This window comes from Vulpes lagopus, chromosome 12, assembly GCF_018345385.1.
Source record: "Vulpes lagopus strain Blue_001 chromosome 12, ASM1834538v1, whole genome shotgun sequence".
In the NCBI taxonomy this organism is placed as follows: Eukaryota; Metazoa; Chordata; class Mammalia; order Carnivora; family Canidae; genus Vulpes; species Vulpes lagopus.
The window spans coordinates 39,176,669-39,198,507 of NC_054835.1; the positions used below are offsets into that span (position 1 = coordinate 39,176,669).

The 21,839-nt window shown below is 59.0% G+C and overlaps 1 protein-coding gene across 2 annotated transcripts in view; it reads left to right on the forward strand.

Annotated features, from left to right (window-relative positions):
* Window positions 1-2,044: 2,044 nt before the first annotated feature.
* The window catches only part of RARA (retinoic acid receptor alpha), a 44,517-nt gene continuing 24,722 nt past the window's right edge, over window positions 2,045-21,839 (forward strand). Inside the window, exon 1 of one of the 2 annotated variants that reach the window (XM_041725325.1) lies at window positions 2,045-2,136. The gene's annotated coding sequence lies outside the window, so the exon portion shown is untranslated. Of the gene's footprint in view, window positions 2,137-11,106; window positions 11,313-21,839 lie in introns of those variants that run through there. The other variant, XM_041725324.1, reaches the window with a different exon arrangement.

Below are 21,839 nucleotides of genomic sequence, written 5' to 3' on the forward strand. Positions count from 1 at the left end.
ATCCACTGCTTGTCTCCTTCGCTTAAGATAATGAAGATGCTGAGAGATAAAATGTGTATTTAATAAAGGTGGGGGTAGGGAGGCGGGAAGGGGCAGCCAGGGCCTTCCCTAGTTTGGGGCCTAGCCAAGACTCAAGCTGAAAGCAAAGCTGGAGTAAGACTTGGCCCCAGGGTGTGGGGGTTTCTGGGCCTCTATCCAGCTGACTTCACTGCCTGCTGTTTGCCCTAAATTCCCCCACCTCCACCCTCTCACCCCCACACTCTTTGCTTTCCTCTTTCTTTGCTCCCGGTGGGGACAGGGAATCTTGCTTCCAACTTTATTTTCAGCTGGTAACTTGGCCTCTGGTGTGGTGTGGCCCCCCTCCCCCCAGTCAGCTGCAAGGTCGGGCTAGGGCAGCCCCCTCTAGCCTAGGCCCGGAGAAGCCGTGGGTTCACAGTGGGGGGTGAGAAAAAGCTAGAGTTAATGAAGACCAGCTGCTAGTCTGGGTTCTGCCTGCAGTTAGTCGGAGGCCAGACTTTGGTGGTGGTTGGAGGTACTGGGGTACGTGACCTCCATCCCTGGGCACCAGGATATCCTGTGGCAGCAGAGGCTTCTGAGCCTCTCTGAGCTCAGTTTATCCTTAGTTTGTAAGAGGGTAGTCTGTTTCCCTGATGCCCTACTCCTCCCCTCTCCAAATAACACTCAGCCCTTATTGGGCTTTATAACTGGAGTGGCGGCCCAGCTGAGATCTGAGGATCTCCAAGTTCTTTTGTAAACACTCATTAACTGCCTGGGAAGAACCAAGAGCCCTGGTTAACAGCTGGGAGGGAACTGAGGCACGTTAGGGAGAAAGGCTTGACCTGAGCTCACCCCATGGACTCCACCCTGGGGCCTCCATCCATTCGTCTAGCTCCCTTCCTTAGTCCTTCCTGTAAGACAGAGAAGGAGGTAGATGCAACATTGCTGCCCTCTCCCCTTCTAGGAAGAGGCCATGCTTTCTCCCTGCCCTCGAATCTGTCCCTGACTTCCCCCGGCCCTTCACCCCATGACACTTTGCCTGCTCTGCTGCTGCTGGAGATCTGTGCAACTCTCCTTGCAAAATAGTCTCGCTCCAGCCCTCTGCAGCTCCCATCCACCTTTCCCTGGCCTACCAACCCCAAATCCCAGTGCCTCGTTTTGAGCCACTGAGATCACCTATTCTAAATTGGATCCGTAACCTTGAAGGTGATCTAATTGTGCTAAGAGGCCCCTCTGCCCCCTATATTTATCCCCATGGTACCTGGGATAAATATTCTCTTTCTTTACCATATTCATTCTGGTAAAGTTTCAGGAGATCCTATTAAGGGCCGGGTAGTGGCATCAGGTGACCTCTAGGTTCTGCATCTCATTCATTCTTCCACTGACAATTGCCATTTCTGGTGAGGGTTGTAACCCAAAGTCCCCCAGCCCCACTTGCTCACGCTCTCACCTGTATGTACATGTCTGCCCACTTTGACACACCCCCAGGTACACACAACTGCCGCCGCCACCAGGGTATGAAACTCTATCAGCTTCCAACTGCCACCCTGTTACTTGCATGGCACAGGGTGGTGTGGGGATCGCCCCCTCCTCCCCTGGGGGGCCTCCTAGGTATTTGGGAATAGTGGGGAGGAGTCCCTGGAGTGCCCTATGAGGGCGGTATCTGAAATGAATGCCTCTATCCCCAAATTCTCAATGGCTCAGTGGCTTAGCAGGAGTGATAAGGAAGGAAATCTTAACCCCCATCTTCAGCATCAAAGCCCAAATCATCTGCTGGGGACAGGCAGGAAGACATGTCTTTTTCCTCTTGTCAAATATTATCCTACCCTTATGCCTGTGCTGTGCATTTGAGACTGAGCACTGTTCCGGTCCCCAGCCCATGACTCAGATCGCCGCCTTTCTCCCAGTGAGTTCCTTCAGCCCCATCAGTCAGCTCTGCACCCGCTGACCCAGGCAGGGCTGGGGGAAGAGGGCGGGAGAGCCTCCTGTTTGGAGAGTGGGCTTTAGGACCCAACGGGAACCCGAGCCTCTTGCAGCAGCCTAACCCAGAAGCAGGGGGGAATCCTGAATCGAGCTGAGAGGGCTTCCCCGGTTCTCCTGGGAACCCCATCGCCCCCCTGCCAGCACGCACCTGAGCAGGTAGGACCGCGCACACCCCTTCCCAATTCCCCCTCGGCCGCCTTCCGCCGGGCTTCCCAGCTGCTGATGGGGTCGTTTCCCTCTCGCCAGTTCAGGCTTTCCCCATCCCTCCTCCCCCACTGCTCACTGTGGTCCTGGGAGGTGGGAGCCTGGGAACAGTGGGGTGTCTGAGAGCTCGGAGCCCTCGCACCCTACAGCGCCCTTCCTGCGCTGCCCCCCCGCCCCCCCGTCTCGGCGCTGCCCGATCTCAGGCTAAGAATGGAAAGTGGAAGGGGGAGGTCTGCCCAGGCCCCACGCCCTTGCACCCTCCTTTGCAGTGTTGCTTAATCCCCCTTCCCCCACCTCACCTCGACGGGAGAATTGGCGGTGACGGGCGGATAGCGGAGGGAGCGGGAGAGGGACGGGAGCCTCCGGGGATTTCTCTCCGGCTTCCTCCCGGCCTCCCCGCCCCCAAGAGCTTGGGACTTGGGCATCCCCCAGCTCCCTACTCACCTTCTAGGGGACCCGATGCCCCTTTCCGGGCTCATCTCACACTTGGGTGGCTAAAGGCTTTGCTGGAGGGTAGTGGAGGTTGTGAGTGCGTTTTGGTGACCTGTTCCTCTAGGGAAAGTTCTTTCAGCTTGGAGCCCCCATCTCTGCCAACACCTTGGCACCTATTGCAAGAAACACCCCCCCACCCCCGTGTGTGTGTGTGTGTGTGTGTGTGTGTGTGTGTGTGTGTGTAGACCTTGTGGTTTTAAGATCTATAAGCTTCTGATAAAGGTGGCTGTGTGCATCGACGACAGGGAGAGATCCCAGAGTGTGGCCCAGGCCAGCACAGACTCAGCCCAGATGGCTGGGGAAGGGGGTGTGGACCAGATCAGGGAGGCCACCCAGCCATGCCAGCTCCCTGGGTTTCTCGGCTTTCAGAGCCTCAGGCTCCTGGTGTTACCCCCAGGCTTCTCCCCTCCTACAGGCTCCCTGGGAAAGGGCTGAATGGCACCTACTGTTTACAGTGGCTTATTTTTCCCTCTAGTTGGGGGCTGACAAAGCCTGCTCTCTGAAGATCTAGGGCATCTCATTCTGGCTTAGTGGGTTTGCAGGAGGGATGTATGACTTGTCTGAGTAACTGTGAATGTGTGTGTGTACTGCCTCTGAGCGTAGCCGACTGGGGAAGAGTGATAGGGAAGGCTGGTCACACTTTGGGGGAAGCCCTGTAGCTCTCTGTGGGGTGGAGTGGGTGGCGTGTCCCCATCTGGTAACTCTATCGAGGTGTGGGGTGTGCTTTGCATTTCTCCGTGACTCCCTGGCTCCCGGAAGGGTTGGTTTTGGAGGAAAGGGTGGATAATGGAGTGACTTCAGACTTAGTTCTGCTCTAGACTCAGGAAGCAGAGATTCTGAGTGTGAGCATGTCTATGCGTTTATACTGAAGGCTCAGTTTCTTTCTTTTCTTCTTCTTCTTCTTTTTTTTTTTTATTGTTGTTTTGGTGAGACAGGAAAATTTATTTCAGTGAGGCCAACACCAGGAAGACAGCCGACTTAGTTTCTTCATTCGTAAAAAATGGCTATCGGTAGCAAGCCCCACTCGCCTGAGAGGGCCACCTCTATAAAGACCCCAGAGGATAGTGTGCTGGGCAGCCTGGTGCAAATAGTAGTTATGGCTGGGGTGGGGGGTGGGGGTTCTCAGACAGGATTCTCTTCCTAAATCTAGGTCACCCTCTCTGCCTTGGCTCCCCCACCCCCATCCTTGCCCATCTGCGGGATGGCAGAACCAGGCAGGCCATTGCCCCCAGGGCTGTGGAATTACCCTAATGCAGGTGGTAGCTGTGGCCAGAGAGCCTGTGGTCAGAGAGGACAGATCTCTCCACCAGGCTTTTCTTCCTCTGGGGCTCCACACCTTCTCCACCTTCCTTCTGCCATTCCTGCTCAGCGTCCTTGTCCCTGTCTCTCCCCTGCCCAGTGGCCTCCTTGTCCGGCTCACTGGACAGGGGCCCTAATCGGATTGGACAGCTGAGATCTGTGTGACGGCTGAGAGCAGGCGGGGGGTGGGGGGTAAGCCAGTGGGAGGATGGTATGAGGGCTGCCCTGGCACTGTCCAGGCCTCCCAGGCACCACCGTGGGCCTGCGGACTCCTGACTTGGCTTGGCCCCGGGGAAGGGGTGCCAGAGGAAGCTAGGAATGAAGACCTGGGGAAGGAGAGACCTGCCCAGGACCCCAGGACCTCTTTGATCTTTGGTGGCCTTAATGTCACCATCTCTGACTGACCTGGAGGAGAGGACAGCAGGTGAGAGCCAGACTTGCCCTGCCTTTCCTCCCACCATCCCCACGGTCCCGCTTTCTTCTCTCTTCTTGTTGGGAAATATGTGCACTTTCCCCATCCAGCCCCTTTGGCCAGTTCCTCCCTGTGGGTCACATCTGGGAGCTGCTGGGGGCAGCATGTGTCTGCCTCACTCTGGGTTGTTTCCTCCCCTGGAAGGTATTTCTCTCACTCACTCTCTGGGCTGGGCGCCAGGACTCCTGGGTTTCCCGCCTGCCTCTGGTGCAGGGTTGCTCTGCAGGCCTCCAGAGAGTCGCTAAGCTGGTTTCCTGCCTCCCTGTGTGGGGAGGGCATTCTCCCTGGGCTGGGAGGTGTCAAGAATCCCAGGTGGGATAGGGGTGGGGGCACCACAGTCCCCCCCCCCCCCCCCGACTCCTCCCTTCTAGCCTCTGACTCAGCTTGGGGGCAGCACATGCCCTGCCTGGCAGGCATGGCCTGTTCTCGCCTCCAGGCTTCCATCTTTACATGTGGGCAGCCAGGATCTACTGCTATCCTTTTTAGCTTTTTTTCCCATGGTATCTGGGGGTGGCCATTGAAACCTCTATGTCCATACCCCCACATTTGGGGGAGCAGGGGATTAGCATAATTGAGGCTGGGGCACTATTCCGTCTTCTCTCCAGCTGGGCCAGGATGAAGGAAACCAGCACAAACTTCCCCATGCCAATTCCCTCTGCCCTCAAAAGACCAGTCAGTGGAGCCAGGCCCTGCCCTCTCGGTGCCCGCAATGTGGTTGGCACTGATTTGTCAGAAATTGGGAAGGTTTCCCTCTAGACTGCTTGCCTCCTCTCTCCTCCTCTTGGAGGGCAGGGACAGCTCTAGGATTGTAGGCACTTATGGGCAGGCGTCCCCCTAGGGAAGGGGTGTGGGATGCCCCTGAGATGGCCAAGTTGGCACCAGCCCCAGGCTGGAGCGCTGGACTTGGTTTGGAGCTGGGAGTTTGTGGGGGAGAGCAGGACACGGGCCTCCCTGCCCCCCTCGTTTCCTGCTCTTTGGGCAGCTGTGGGCGAGAAAGGCTGCAGGGACTATTTTTAGTTGGTCTGTCCCCTGGCAGGAGGGACGTGCAGAAAAGCACGGGGCAGCAGAGGGGCTGGGCAAGGTGAGGGTAAGCAGGCAGGCGGAGGAGTGAGGAAGAGCCAGAGGGGCAGCAGATAGGGTGGAGAGGCGCGTTGGGGCTAGGGCAGGGCCTTGCACACAGGGTCCTGACCCAGGTAGATGGGTGGGGTGGGGTGGGGCGGGGGAACCCTGGGGACCCCTCAAGGCTCTCTGTTCTAGACTTAGAACTGGAAGGGGCTTGTGAGACCACCTAGGCAATCCCTCACCCTTACAGAGGGGCAAACAGGCTTCCTTGGACGGGGGTGGGGGGAATGTCACTTGCTCTAAGACACCCAACCAGTCATCGGGCTGCATCAGTCCCATCCCAGACCCCTCATACTGAGTTTCTCTCATCAGGATCCCTCGGTGCATCTGGTGGGTTGTGACTCCCTGCCCTACTGCAAAAAGGAGGACCTGGTCTGCTTCCCTCTGCTTGTTTATGCAGGGTCTCCGGTAAACCCCAGCTTGGTTTGTTTATAAATCTCCATCATGTGGAGAGAGCCTGTGTCCAGGCTGGAAGGAGGTCAGGGTTGGGGTTTGTTTAGGTGGCCTGTGGCCACTGGTGTGAATCGAGGTGCTGGGCCTCTTCCAACAGGCTCAGAGGCTGATGAGCCTGGGCTTGGAGATGCCTTAGGGAAGGGTCAACAGGTCTCATTCCATCTTAGAGACCCAGAGAGGGCCTGGATGTGTCCACAGTCCTGGGATGAGCTGAGGACAGACCAACGACTAGGATGTAGTCTTGCAGGCTCTCCAGAGCCCCCATCCTGCCCCCGCCTAGGTGCCTAGGTCTTTCTGGTTGTTTGCCAATGCCACCGACAAAGGAGGGAAGCAGGCAGAAGAGTGGGTGGATTACCACAGGCTTCCAGACACAAGTGAACCCTCCTCCCAAGACCTGGGGGGCAGGGGCAGCTGGTTGAACTTTGGGAGGATCACGGTCCCTGAGAATTCAGCCTCCCGCCTCAGCCTCATCCCTGGGGCCTGCCGTACTGCACATAGACTATGCTGTGAGTAGCGCCCCCTGGAGTTGTTCAGGGCCCTGCCTTTGGAGCCAAATGGGGTGCTTCTGCCCCGCCCCACTTCCTTCTTCCAATCAGCATTGGATCCAGCCTGAATGAGGTGTTCCAGGTGGGCTTGAATCCAATGTGCCCTCCTCCACCCTGCCTCCTGCCACTGCTCCTATTCCTCTGTTGCCACCCCTTCCCCACCAAGCCCGGCACAGTGCACCACAAATTGTGGCACAGGAGCCCATCCCCCTCTCTCCACTCAGTCTCTAGGTCTCTGGGGGGCTGATTTATCATGCCCCCCCATCAGGCCTGCTGCAGTGTGTGAGAAATCAATAGTGCAAATGGATTGAGGTTGTTCAGCCTGTCGACTCCCCTTGGGCCCCCCCCCCCAACTCTCCGGGGACTTGGCGAGTTACTCAGTCCCTTTCCAGCTCCACGAGGAAGAGATATACACACCTAGTGGTTGCAGCTGGAGCGCTGAGCGCAGGAATCACTCTTTCTGTCCATCTCTGTCTCTGCCCCTCTCATTCTCTTTCTCTCCTATACTGGGCTGGTCTTACATGACAAATACTCTTGAACATTTATTTTCTAGGTTGGGTGGAGTGGGGGTGGAGGGGTTTAAAGGGCAGTAGACTGCCAGCCAGAGGTGGGGGGAAGCAGGTGGGTGAGGGAGACGGTGCCCAGGGAGGACTAGCTGGGGAAGGATTGGGTGACAGCCCACCCCATCAGCCTCTGGTAACCCAATCCCTGCACCCCACCCTCCTGATTCCCCTCCTGTTCAACTGTTCAACAGCTTCAGCAGCTGCTGGCAGGAGCAGGGCTGGCAGGAGTGTGTGTGAGTGCATGTGTGTGCGCCGGGGGTGGAGAGGGGCTGTGGGGGCAGGAGGTGCTGCCAGGACATGTTAAAGGAGCCGCACAGCCAGGGTACGACTTGGGTGGCAGGAGGAGGTGGGGCTGGTGGGGAAGTGGGTGGTGAGTGATGGGCAGGGGGCAGGGGGCGGGGTGGGGCAGGGCAGGCTAGGGGTCTCACAAAACTTGTCTGCACTGGAACAGGACCTGGCGAGCCAGGGTGGGCAGCGATGAGGGGTTGGGGCGGGACAGCCACAGCTTGCCCTAGGATGCCTGTTCTTCGCCAGGGGGCGCATGTAACCATGGAGGGCACAGCCTACCCCTGTCCCCAGTGCCTGGGCTGTGCCTGCTGGGCATCTCAGTCTTGGTGACTAAGTCACTTCTGTCCTGGGGCTGGCAAGATGCCAGGCTCAGCTCTTCTCGGTAGGTGAGTCACTGCCCTGGCATCTCCCCCGGATGCAGCTGAGTCACCCGGCTGTGCCTGCTGGGCAGGTGGGCACCGTGCTTGGGGTGGGGTTGGGGGGCACCGTGTGTGTAGCCCCCGGTGCCTTCTCTGATCTGTCTCTGGTGTGTCCTGGCCCCACCCACAACCCTGCAGCACCGTGCAAGGATGGTGTTTGTCCCATGGGCTCTGTGGAGGGGGTAAAGGATGAAGCAGGAGGCAGTGGGGTACTGTGAGTCAGTGTTTGGTTCGGGGTGAAGGGGGGGCAGTTGAGGAGACTGTGGGCCAGAATCTTAGTTCTGCCGCTGCTTCTTCTGGCGGTCAGAGTTGCATGACCTTGGGCAAGGCAGTTTCCTTTCTGCACCTCAGTCTCCTCATCTGCACAGTGGCAGCAGGATCCCTGCCCCAGATGACCCTTCAGGGACTGTGTTCATCAGATGGAATGGGGCCTAGTGTGCTTGTGGGAGGGGCTCCCTCTGGGATGCGGGAGGGGAAGAGGAGTCAGGGGTTGGGCGGGTTCCAGCACACATCTCCCACCTTGCCTTCATCCAGGTGGTCCTGGAGGGCAAAGCTTCCCATCCGCTCCCCACACTACCAGTGGTGCTATTGGGTAGGAGCTACCCACAGGCTGTGAGAGGGAGGCCTTGTTTTGCTGGAAGCGTGGGCCCTCCTGGGGGCTCTCAGGGCTATTTTGTATCTCCTTTGGCTGCTGGGGGCTCTCTTGGGTTTCGCCTAGTTTGGAGAGGGATCCCTGCCTTGGGAAAACAGTGGCTCAGCCTCCTTCCCCAGCCCAGTGCCTTTTTTGTGCAACAGGGCAAGGGCGGGCCCCAAGAGTGTCTTTCCTAAAGAGCAAGGAGCCCCTGGGCCTGTGGCTCTTCTCCATGTGCCAGTCTCCTGCTGCCTCCTGCACTTTTCTCCCTTCTGAGTGAGGGTCTCTGCAGGTTGGGGTGTGGGAACCCTGCTGTGGATCCAGCATAGCTGGAGTTCAGCTGCTGCAGACTGAAGAGTCCTGGCCTCCCATGGGGACCTCTCCGGTTTCCTGGAGTCAAGTCTAGGTGGGGCCAGACACTAGCCCTGTGGGGTTAGTGCAGGGGGGACGTACCCCAGAGGCCCTGTGGGCTGTGTGCTTATACATACAGGTGTATGAGTGTCTGGCCCCCTGTGGGGAATGGGTGTGTGGGTGTATGAATCTCATCCTTCATCTGCACATGGGCCTACTGCTAGGTCTGTTTGGGAGTGTGCCCCACACTCTGCTCCATGACCTTGTGTGTCTTACGTGAGCTTGCTGGATTCTACTCAAGGGTGTGGATACATGTGTGCCCTGGGTGTGCACATGGGGGTGCACACCTGTGTGCTGTGAACATGCACACGGGTGTGCATATACGGGTGTCCTGCGTGTGCATTTACACACCTGAATCTCGATATGCGCCAGCGTGCATGACCCTATGTGCTGGCAGGTATATGCGAAGGCCGCCCTTGATGGGAGGCAGCGTACCTGTGTTTGTGCATACTTGCATTTTTGTGTTCGAGGTCTTTCCCCTTTAGCCTTAGCTGGAGGGGATACCGGTAGAATCTGGGGCAGGAAGAACCTGTGCCGGCGAGGGGTGCCTGGCGAGGGGTGCCTGGCGCTGAGCCCCCACCCCAGGTTGGTCTCTCACCGGCGTGACGCCCCCTGCTGCCGGTTAGACCCAGGTTGCAAGGCCCTGGGGTGGGGGGAGCGCTGGGGGGGAAGGGGTTAAGCGTCGGAGTCCACATCTGGGAGCCATTGGCGCATTCCTGCCCGCTGAGCGCATGTTTGCGGATGGATCTGGACGGGACAGGACGGGAGGGGCTGGGCGGGCGGTTCGCACCGGTGGACGGAAATCCAGACGAGAGCGAGAGACAGCGGGGCCTGGAGGGCGGGAAGGGGCCCGGGAAGCGCGGCCCGAGCACCCTTCCCCAGTCGCGGACCTCAGGGCCGCGGTCCCGCCGACGGGCCTGTCCTACCTTCGCAGGGCTGGGTGGCGTGGGGCACGTAAAGCTGGAGGGAGGCAATCAGATCCCTCGGCTCTCCACCCCGCTGGGAAGCCAGGGCGATGGGGGACAGAACCCCGTGTCCGCTCCCGACCTCCAGTTCCTAGTCTGTAAAGCGGGGGGCCTGTGGGGCCGGTGGCTTGGAGGGCTCGGCCAGCCCGGTCAGGCTGAGAGTCTCTTCGTCGCTGGGGTGGAGGCCTGGGAGTGTGACACTTCCCCTTCCAGTGGGAAGTCCTGTGGGGGCACTTGTGGCCACTTCTCTGGCGGGGCGCGGGGGGGGGGGGGGTGTTGTTCCTCTGCGATTGTTCTTTCATCCCCCAGTAGGCTGCTAGAGGTGGGGACGGGAGCCGTCCAAAGGGAGCGGCCTGTGGCTGTGTTGGGGGGCTGGGGTCTCTGCAGATGCACAGTGGTTCAGATCTGACCCCCCACCCCCCTCCTAGAACCGGAACGTGAGCTTTCCTGGCTCCTCCAGCCCTGGGCCAGGAGAGAGCAGCGGGGGTCCGAGAGCCCTCAAGCATGGAGGGGTGCTCCTGAGCGCCCTCTGCTAGCCTCCTGGGAGATCCAAGGGCCACTGCCCTTTGGAGGGGCAGGGGGCTTGGCGAGGGGACGCCGCCGACGGGTTGGGCTGGGCCCGACTTCCTCCGACCCGCTCGAGCTGAAGAGGTGTTTGGGGGAAGAGCAGAAGAGTCATTACTCGAGGGAGGTCTCCCTACTCTTGCACTTCCTTTTTTTTTTTTTTTGCAGATGAGAAAATTAAGATTCAGAGAAAGGAAGCGACTTAATTCAAGGTCGCACAGCTCTCAGGTCCGATTGACCCCTGGAGGGTTATAAGTGTAGGAGTCAGGGGCCTGATGGCCGGGGCCAGAGTCCCTGTATTCACTTCCACATGACGCCCTCTTCCCCGTGAAGGTGTGTGGGGCGTGTGTGTGTGATCCGCGCCCCTGCCGGTGTGGGTGTGGCTGGGGGCAAAGCAGCGCGGTACCACAGGCTGCTGTCCTTTCTCTACGGAGCCCCCGTCCCCTTCTTAGCGCAGAACTTCTCCTCCTCCTCGCTCCGAATCTCTCCTTTTGGGGCAGAGGGAGGGAATTCTCCTGGATTCCCACGGTCCAGCCTCCTGTTGGGCACGTCTCCTTTAAGACTCGCCCTTCCCCGGGTCGGTTAAGGGGGGGCGTGATCCTGAGGGCCCGCCCCTGGCTGGTGATAGGTCAGTGGGCGGGCGGAGGCGGGCCGGGGGGAGAGGGCCTCCCCTCCCGCTCCGTACCCCCCGCCCCCCCCAGTCTGGGGCTCCGGGTAAAGTTTCAGCCTCCGCACGTGACTCGCCATGGCCGCTGCCTTCGCCCCGCGCCCCTGAGCCGCGGCCCCCCAGACGGCTCCTCTCCCGGGACCCCGCGCCCCTGACGCTTCGCAGCCCCGAGGCTCAGGGTCAGGGCAGACGCCGAGCGCGCGGGCCCCCGGACGGACTGCTTCCTCCCGCTGCGAGGTAACCTCTGCCCCGGGGATTTTGGAGAGCCCCCGGCTCCCGCGGGCATCGGGGCCCCGCGGCCTGCCCCTGACGCGAGCTGCGGGCGGCGACGCGGTGCCGGGCGCTTCCGACGGGAGCCCGGGGTTTGCTGGGCTCCCAGCCCGCCGCCGCCGAGCCGGGGTGGGGGAGCCCGGTGTGCGCGCCGGTGTGCGCCCGAGGGTTCGCGCGCAGCCGGGAGGCTCTGGGGCTGCCTCCGCGCGTGTCCCCGGCGCCGGGAACTCCCACTCCCTCTCCCCTTTCTCTTCAAAAACAAACAAAACAAAAAAGACTTTCAAACCTGTTTGGGGAGAGATCGGATGCCCAACGGACGAGCCCCCTCCTTTCCCTGCTGTTATCTGAGCTGCCCTGTGGTTTGGGGAGAATCGGCCCGGAGGCCCACCCCCACCGGAGCCGCCGGCCGGGGGGCGGGGCCCGCTCAGCTGGTGTCCCCCGTGGAGCGAGGGGAGCCGCCTGGCTCGGGTTCGCGAGTCAGTGCCGAGCCGGCAGGGGAGGCAGCTCTCTGGGGTCTGGTGCCACCCCGGGGTTGTGGAAGCTTTCCTGGGCGAGGGGAGGGCGGGATGGGCTGGTTGTCTTTGCTGTGCTGAGGATGTCTGGGACTTGGTGCCACCCACGAGGAGGGGAAGCTGCTAGCCAGATGTGTATGTGGAAGGGGGGGGGGCGCTGGAAAATCGGCTTGGCTATGTCCCCTCTCTTCTCTGGGCACTGCCCTATTGTCAGGCTGCTCGGTGGGAAGGGGGGCAGGCCACCAGTGTGCTAGGCTGGGGATGGGGACCAACCCGGCAGGCAGCAAAAGCCCCACAGCCTTGGGAGATATTTCCCTGCCTCTGTCCATCCTCTCTTGGATAGGATGCCCGTGAGCTGGCGTGGTGGGGTACCCTCCCCACTCACCTGGTGCCAGCTTCCTCTTCTTTTACCAGATTGCCTTCTGCCTGTGGGCTGTGTGCACATGTGTATGTATATGTTCTTAGAGGGACTTGTTCCTGAGAACACTCCCCCACCTTCTGCTGCAAACTCCCCCTCGCTTTTGCTCCTGACCACTGTCCCTTCTCCAGCTCCCTGGGTGGGAGATTCAGGGATGTCTCTTGTCCGTGTCCCCGGCTGCACTGGTCACAGGGCAGGGTCGTTCTGGGGAAGTAGTTCAGTAAGGGCACCAGGTCTTGCTGCAAAGTGGGCTCAAGCCCCAAACTCTCCTCCAGGGCCCTGTGCTTGGTGGAGTGGCTGGGCCGGGGAAGCCCCAGATTTTAGTGGAGGTGGCTTAGCACCTTGGGGCTTCCCCCGTGGGGGGTGGGGATGAGTCTGGGGGAAGAACAAGAGAAAGAGTATTTGGAGCTGGAAGAAGGGGGGGTGGTCAGGGAGGTTGTGGCTATGAAAAGATGTTAGTGCACTGGGAGGGGCTAAGAAGTCATTTTGCTTGGGAGGCTGGGCCACGTTGGTCCTGAGACAGGACCGGTCACTAGGGTCAGACTGCAGTAGGCCCCTGGGAGCTGAGGCTCTTAGCTTTGGACTTTGAGGGTGTGAGTGAACGTGCACAAAATGGTCACCGCAGGAATTTCCCTACAAGACTAGTGAGGGCACTGCAGATGAAGCGGCAGTTCTGAGAAGACCCTTGGAATGGCTTGGAATGGCTTCATCTTGGCCACCTCCTCCTATAACCCCCAAATCTCCATCCTTCGTTTGACCCTAAATGCCCCTGCTACCATTCTGGGACACTTCTCTGGTCCACCTCCTACTCCCAACCATGTGGCAGCCTGGCAGGAAGCTAGCTGTGGGCAGCCCCATCCTGATCACCCCTGTGCCTCCCCCGCTGGGCATAGTCACCCACATGTGCCATGACGTGGTTCCTGCCACCCCATATGGTGTGGGGGAGAGGACATGGTCTGAGTGGCCCTTCAAGTCTGTTTTGGGGGCATTGACCCAGATCCCAATTAATCAATCAGCTTCCCTTCCCTAAATACTTTGGTCTTAGAAGCTGGCTCTGTCCTCTTGGACCTTTCCCCCAACCTACTTCTTGCTCAGACTCTAGGTTCTCTAGTTCTCAGAACTGTGTGACATGAGGGTGGGGCCTGCTCCAAAATATAAAACCTCAGTGCCCAGTTCCCTCTCATTTGTTTGGGCAGCATGGTCTGGGGCAGGGCAGGGCGGGACCTGGGCTGGGCTGAGGGGTAGATGTGTTTGGGCCTTTCTGGGGGTCTGTTTAGGAGCAGTATCTGGGATCTAGGGTGGTGGGCATCTGGGGAAGGTAATCCTATCCCCGTGACTAATGAACATCTCCATTTGCCCGGCGCCCCACACCCCTTTCTGGTGGCAGTGGTTTTCGGGAGTGTGGGAAGCTGGCAGGGTCCCTGGCAAGACGACCAGGGTTGTCTTGACTTACTGGGTTTTGGGAAAGGAGTGTGGCAACTGATACCCCAGCTCCCAGGGCTTTGGCTGCACATCTCCTCTGATGCCTGCTGTCTTTCTTCCCTCTGTTTCCCTCTCCACCCTCTGGCTGCTGTCTAGAGCCCACACGGTTTGTAGGGGGATAGAGGGTGGGGGCGAGGGCCTGGATCTCCGTGTGTGTCCAGGGAGTGTTCTGGGGATTGGCAGGATTGGCTGAGAGTGTCTGGGTGTCCCTGCAGGGTGGGCGGCGTGCAGGGACCAGGCCCAGAGTGTGTGAATGTGTCAGCGTCGGTGTGTCTGTCCCCAGTCTGGCTCGGGTGTGGGTGTCTCTTGCTCGTCTGGATCTGGCCTGCCGCTCCAGTCCCCGCCCCCCTTCCCCCCCAAGCTGGGACCGCCTGCTTGCTCTCCCTCTCTCTCCGCAACTGGAGCCTCCCTTGCCTGTTCCTGGAATTTGGAGAGGAGGAGGAGGAAGAGGCAGGCAGGCAGACCTCCCACACTCTAGCCCGCCCGCCTGGCATCCTGGGGAAATGAACTAGGTGCTGGAGAACTCAGGTTTCCCTGCCTTCTCCAGACCCTCTGACACTTGTCACCGAGTCTAGGGAGCCAGGTCTTACAGAAGGGCCTCGGGCTGCCCCCCACCTCCACCTGCCTGGCAGTGATGGCTCCTTCTTTTACCCAGCATCCTGTCTGCTCAGCCCCTGCTGGGACCTCCAGGCACCACTGTCGGCCTGGGGAGCGGGTGGGGGATTAGACTGCTGCCAGCCTGGCCAGCACCTGTTGCCAACCCCCAGCCCTGTAACTGGAGCCGGCCATGGAGGGGGCTACAAAATGACAGGTGGAATTTCTGCAACCAGGCAACCCCCCCCCCCCCACTGGATATGCTTTTCCCTTCCGGCCGGAACAAGGAAAGCCTGTCCCCCCCCAAGTGTCAACCTGATCTCATGGATGATGTCCCAATCCTGCCTGTGGGGGCAGGGCCTGGGAGATAGGCAAAGGAATGAGTTTATTACTGTTTGCCCAGTGACAGCCCCCCTCCCACCCCCGCCCCCTTCACTGGCTGCAGAGCTGGCCTGGCCTTGTTTAAGTTAACTGAGCTCTGCTGCTCTGGGAGGGCTGGGGGGCATGGGGGTTGTGGATGGGGGTGGTTCTCTGTTAATGTTTTAATTGCATAAAAACTGGGAGCTCAGCTCCCGACCAGTGGGGAGTCTGGGTCTGGCTGGCCGCCCGGTTTGGGCTAAATATAGTCTGGGACATCTGCAGAGAAGGGGAGGGGGGTGGAGGGAGGTTCCATTCCCCCCACCTTCCGCCAAGGTGCCCTCGTCTGGGCGGGCACCTTGGAGCAGGGAGGGGGGATTCCTCAGCACAAAAGGCAGGGGAGAGGCGGCGGGGGCTGGGTACAGTTGGGATCTCGCCCGTCTGGCGGCGGGGAGCTGCCTCGGATGAACCCGGAGGCTCAGGACAGGGCTGGACTGGGGCGCCCGGACTGGATCCAAAGGCTCCGCTCCCCTCCCCCGAGCTGCTTGAGGTCAGGCAGTCTCCGCATGTCGCATGTCACGGTGCCCCCGGCCTGTGTCACTGTGACCCACTCGCTGTGTGCCTGTGTGTACACACCTACCTAGGAGTGGCTCCCTCCCGGCCCCTCCCCCGGAGCCTCTGTCCCCCGGGTCCTACCGCAGATCCCCAGCCCTCCTTCCTTCTGTCCCTCGGCCCACGGTGAAACCTCCAGCCCAGGAATCGAGACTTGAGAAGGGGAAGCTGCGGTGGGGAGTTCTCTGATCTCTAGTCACGGCAGGAAGCGGAGGGGCGGGGGGCAGGGGGGACCGTGAGCGGTGGCCGGGAGGGAGGGTGCGGCAGGCCCGGCACCAGCTTCGCACCCTGCGCTGGCACTGGGGGGGTGACCCCCTCCCGCTGGCCCCGGCCCTCCAGCCCCAGCGGAGGAAACTTAGAGGACAGCTGATTCTCCGGGGCCCCTAACAATCATCATCACCGTCCCCCCCCCACGCTGAAAAAAATGTCTTCCTGTCACGTGCCTGTCACTTCCTGTCCCACTGTGGTTCCTGGGATGTTTGTTGTTGGTTGCCATGGAGATGGCTGCCGTGGGCACTACCCTGGTTCTTGTGGGGAAGGAGCTGCCCCTCCCCCTCAGGCCCACAGTTGTTGGGGGGGCACTTGGGGGACCTGCCTTGGGGGCTATTTCGGGCTGAGTGTGTGTGGTCTCTGATGCCCCGGATCCCCCAGGGCCCCCCCAGACTTCTGTCTGTGGGAAGGAGTCATAGCCACCTACTTAGACCAAATGTTGGGGGGAGTGTGACCGTGTCTGGCTGTGCTTGACTGTGTCTGACGGGATTTTGCAGACTCTGTGTCCTCCAGCCTGGGTGGTGCTGCCTTAAAGATGCATCATCACAGAGCTTCGTGGAACCTCTGCTCCCTATCTCCTTTTACCTTTGGGACCCTCTTCCATCTTGCGTTCTCATGGAAACTACCTTCCCCAGAGAGCTCCTCTGATTTCTTGGGGGTACAGGCTGGAGTGGGAAAAGGCTCTGGGCAGGTTGTGTGTGAGTCCGGCGGTGGGGAGGTGGTGATCTGCAGACCATCCTCCCCCCTGCACACAGCTTCTCCCTGAATGTGCAGGCCCTGTGCTCTAAGGGGAAGGCCATGAGACTTTGTGACCCATTCTTCCCACCCCCTTGTGGGTTTCCCTCTTCATCCAGGGATGGAGAAGAGAAGAGATTCCCCCTAGTTCTAACCCCCAGCTGGTAGGCCAGTGTAGCATAGGAAGTTCCTGGGGGGTCGATGGATGGGGGAGTATGGGGCGGGGTACAGTCTGACTCAGGCCTAGTCTGGGGTCAGAGCCAAAAGGATATCCTGAGGCAGGAGGGGGGGCGTTTCCAGCTTCCCTGCAGTCTGGGTCCCCGGGGAGGGGTACTGGGAGGGGGCTGGTAGTGCCGTGTCCTGCTGACTATCTGCCTTAGGATTTGGAATCTGGCAGTCTCAGCTTTAGGGCAGAGCTAAGGGGATGGGCGGGAGGGAGGGGAATGTTGTACACACACACACATACACGTGCGCGCGCGCATGCACACGCACACCCACACCCTTGTTGTGTGCTCCCATTGTGAGAGAGCTGTGCTTCCTGCATGGTGGAGTGGGCAGACGAGTGGTGAGGGGGCACTTGCCAAGGTGAGGGTGGGGAAAGCCCCATGCCAGGCTGGGAATGAGAACGGTGGTTTCCAAGCTGGGGGGTCCCCTTTGTCTGTGCCCCTTTGGTCCCCCATCCAGACAGAGGTGCCTTTGTTCGGTCCACACACTCCTGTGGTCTGGCTGTGGCTTCAGCAGGCTCATCTCTTCCTCTTCCTGTTTTCTTCCTTCCTTGTAGGGTGCTCCCTCTCCTGGGGGCCTGGGCTGGCCCCTGCCCTTTCACCTACTCTCTGTTCCAAAAGAAGACCCCACGGGTTCTGGGTGGCCCCTTAGGCACTCTGAGCTTCGGAGGTCCCAAGCACGTCTCCCAGGGGCCTTTAGGGTACAGGAGTCAGAGGCACCGTTGTGCCCTCAGAGACCACCATTTCCTCCTCCCAGAACCTGTCCTGTCCTGGGTGTGGGCTTGTCCACTTGCCCTTTCTACTTGGTGCTCAGTTGCTGCTGAGCTGGTGGCACGTGGGTGTCAGGTGGTCCTGTGTTGCTGGGGCAGAACCTTGGGCCAGGTGGGGCACAGATGGAGGACACATCGCACCCACTCTTCTGGGACTGAGTGCTGCATCTTGAGGCAGTTGGGCAGTGGTAGCATCTAGAGGGTGATGCTAGACTTCAGCCTCCCTCCCAGCCCGCTCTGAGGATGTGCTCAGGGCCTGCACATGTTTGGGGCAGGTTTTCAACCAAGTCCTAGCTCCAGTGAGGCAGGTCTGGGGCTCCAAGTGTCTGGCAGAGAAGAAGTGCCCTGCACCTGTCCCAGTCTCAGCACAGTCCAGGTGGTCCCTGTCAGGCCCTGCCCGGGGATAGTGATCTCTTTCTCCAAGTGGGGCTGGCCTGGCTGGCTCCCTGCAGCTGGGACCCTGCTGAGCAAAAAGGTGAACAGATGACCAGAGCGGCCAGATTGTAGATTTGTCAGGAGGGAGAAAGGTGAAGAGGAAAGAGGGAACAGTGTCATCACTACTCCCTAAACCTTCCTGAAGATCTGAAGAACTTGGAGGAGGGGAGAATTGTGGCTTTGTGTGTGTGTGTGTGTGTGTGTGTGTGTGTGTGTGTGTGTGTGTGTGTCTGTTTTCCTGGAAAGTTTATAAATAGTTCCAGCCCACTGTTCTGGTTTGAAATGGGCAATGTCCCGCCCTGCCCTGCCAGCTCCTGGTAGGGTAGGGGGTTCAGAGGGGCAGGTCTTTGATTCTACCAGGGCTTGTGTTCTGTGTGGCCCTCTGCCCCCGACCCAAGTTGAGCTGAGCTTTGGGTGCCATTTGCCTATGATTCATGGACTGTCTAGAATGCTTAGGAAAGCCCCTGTCTCCCCTTCTTTTGAGCTCCCCAGGTCCTGGTCTCTCCCCACTCTGGGACCGCCTGACTCCTGTTCCTTGGAAGCTGTTGTGGCAGGGGAGTCTGGGGAGCTGAAAGGAGGGAGCGTATGAGGAAGGGAGGCTGGCCCAGCAGGGTCTGGGACCCCTGGCTCCTCTTCTCTGGGACTAGGAAAGGAAACAGTCTCTTCCCCTCCCCAATCCAAAGGTTTCCCTTTTTTTGGTTTGTAAGATGAAAGAAGGGAATTTGGGAAAGGGTTGTGGTTGGGCGTCCACCACAGCTGAATACCCCTCACCCACATCCCTCTGCTCAAGTCTGGGGGGAAGCAGACCCTGGGAAGTGGGTAACTCTCTCTCCGGGGCCTGTCTATCACACTGCTCGGGGAGCAGGAAGGGGGAGCAGACACACGGGCCAGGGAGGCACAGGGTGTGGTGAGAGGTGGGTGGAGAGGGGCCCTGCTGCCCAGCACCTCTTGTGCGCCTAGGGCTGTGCTACATGCTTTCCAGACTGTCTGAAACCACACCCCCAGTTGCTGAGGGTGGCAGCTCCCAAGCCGGTAAACAGATGCTCAGAGAGGTTAAGTGACTTGCCCAAGGTCACCCAGAGTGGCAGAGCTGAGATTTGACTTTTCAGATCTCTTGTTCTCTCTCCCATCTTTATGGCTCAGCCAGCTCTTGCCTTTTCCTAGGTGTGAGTCTGGGGACAGCTGGGGATGCCTGACAGTGGGTGAGGGATCCTGGCGCCTTTGGGGAGTGAGGGCCCTCCCTTCTACAGTACCCAGACCAGGCTCAATCTACTGGAGGTGTGGGCCTGTGGTTTTCTCTCCCTTGAGGGAGGGTGCACACGGGCAGTGGAGCTGGTATGGGAGGGTTGGATGTGGGTAGTTTGTTTTCCCTTTCTTTGGTGCTGGTTTCAGTTCTCTGACTGTGTCTTCTCTACCTCTGGGTGCAGGGAGCTGGGGCTCAGGTGCCTCCCCAAGGGTCATGGCTCCAGAGGGATGAGGCAGGGCCTGTGCTCTTTGCCCCTGCCCCCATCATCCCTGCCCTCGCCCATCCCTGTTCCCTGGCTAGCCTGGCTCTTGGCCCATTTCTGTGACCTTTACCTCCTCCCATGGTCCAAGGCCCTCCCCGGGGAGCTGAGTAACTGTGTACCAGAGTTTGCAGGCTGTGCTGGGTTAGGGATAGTAAGGCTCTGATGGGGTTGGGTAGGCCTTTCGGTCTCTCCCAGGAGTGTGAGTTTGGTGGGGTGGGGCTTCCAAGCTTGGTGTCAAACTCCATGTCAAACTCCTCACACTCCTCGCGGGCAGAGTTGAGGCATGGAGGTGGCTATAGTTATTTCTCCTCTGGGGGCCAGGGTGGGATGCAGAGGGTCTAAACTGGATTGACTGAATCTCCCGGACTCCAGAAGCTGGGTCGGGATGCCTAGGTTCAGGAGTGAATGGCTTTTTGGGCCTTGGCTTCCCAAGCCTTACCTCAGGGAGGCGGGCCCCCGTATGGACCTGGACCCACCTGAGTGTTTGTCAGAGGGTGCGCCTCAGTGTGTGTGTTGGGGCCTGGTGCAGGGAGGCAGGTACAAAGGCCAGCTGGGCCGTAGGAGGGCCCGGGAATGTGCAGAGTGGGCAACCGTGGGGCTGTACTTGTGTGTCTGCCGGGAGCTGTGTCCTGGCTCCATGCACACAAGCCCCGAACCGTGTTCATTGTGTGGTGAGGCCCAGGTGTGGAGAGATGATATCTCTGGGTTCCCTCACGTGCGTGCCCGCACACACACAGGCTAGGGCGCGCAAGCATGCTCTTGCCCACCCAGACATGCTTTCCATAGGCCTGCGTGAGTGAGTTTCTGCGAGAGAGGAGAGAGAGAGAGAGATTGACTGTCAACGCTGATGAGGCTCAGCCAACCCCTCCTTCCCTTGCCTGGCTCCCTCAGCTTGAGAGTTCCCGTTGTGTGGGGCCCCACAGGGGTGTGGGGGGGCTGGAGTGGCAGCTGGCCCAATGGGTGGGGCCCCTGTTCCTCTGACGTCAGCCTTCTCAGCCTGGGAGGGAATCAGGCAGGGGCCTGGGGGAGGGAAGGGGGCACCTCATCCAGGAGTAAGGAGAGAGGCCTTATGGTTGTCATAATTAGTACCAGTAAAAATGGTCATTAACAAGGTCCAGATTTCACTCCTGAGGGAGCTGCCCCCTCCCTAGCAAGTACCTGTCCCTGCCTCCCCCTCCCTCAGCCTGGGCCAGCTGGGCCCAGAAGTCCTGGCCTTGTCCACAGTGGCCTTGGCAGGAACTCCTCCATCCCAGGCATGGTGCTTGGCCAAACGCTGGCCGTGTGCATGTCCTCTGGACTCCAGGTCTGAGCTTGGAGCCTGGTGCTTAGAACCTGGGATGGCCTGAGCTTGGGCTAAGGGGTGGGGGTGGGGGTGGGGGTGGAGGATGAGGGGTTGGGCACAGAGGCAGTCCTTAGTTTGGGTCTCCGGGGCCCTGTTTCTTTCATTTTTTCCTCTCTTCTCTTTTTTCCCTTCCTTTCTTCTTCTTTTTTTAAAAATATTTTTTATTTTTAAGTAAACCCTACCCCCAACATGAGACTCAAACTTATGGCCCCAACACCAAGAGTTGCATGCTCTACCGACTGAGCCAGCCAGGCATTCCCTTCTTTCTTAACAGCTTTATTGAGATGTAATTCATATGCCATAAAATTCACCCATTAAAGTGTACAATTCAGTGGTTTTTGTATACTCACAGATTGCACAACTGTCACCACAATCAATTTTAGAAAATTGTCATCACTCCAAAAAGCGCCCTCATAGCTATCAGCAGTCACCTCCCATTTCCCTTAGACCCATATCCTAGCCCCTGGTAACTGCAGCCTACTTTCTGTCTATAGATTGGTCTGCTCTGTGGACATTTCAGGTAAATGGGCTCATCAGTATATGGCCTTCTAGAACTAGTGTAAGGTTTTTGAGGTGTGTCCATGTTGTATCAGTACGTCATTCCTTTCTATGACAGAATAAGTTTCCATATGGGGGCACAACATTTTGTGCCATTGATGCCACATGTGTCCATTACTTGATGGACATTTGGGTTGGTTCTACTCTTTGGCCATTATGAGTACTACTGGTATGGACATCCATGTACAAGTTTTCGTGTGAACTTAGGTTTTCCTATCTCTCGAATAGATACCTAGGAAGGGAATGGCTGGGTCATAATATAACTGTTTAACATTTTAGGAACTGCCACACCGTTTTCTAAAGCAATCTCCTGGGGATCCCTGGGTGGCTCAGTGGTTCAGCGCCTGCCTTTGGCCCAGGGCATGATCCTGGAGTTCTAGGATCGAGTCCCATGTCGGGCTCCTGGCATGAAGCCTGCTTCTCCCTCTGCCTGTGTCTCTGCCTCTCTGTCTCTCTCTCTCTATCATGAATAGATAAGTAAAATCTTTAAAAAGAAAGAAAGCAGGGATCCCTGGGTGGCGCAGTGGTTTAGCGCCTGCCTTTGGCCCAGGGCGCGATCCTGGAGACCCGGGATCGAATCCCACATCGGGCTCCCGGTGCATGGAGCCTGCTTCTCCCTCTGCCTATGTCTCTGCCTCTCCTTGTCTCTCTGTGTGACTATCGTAAATAAATAAAAA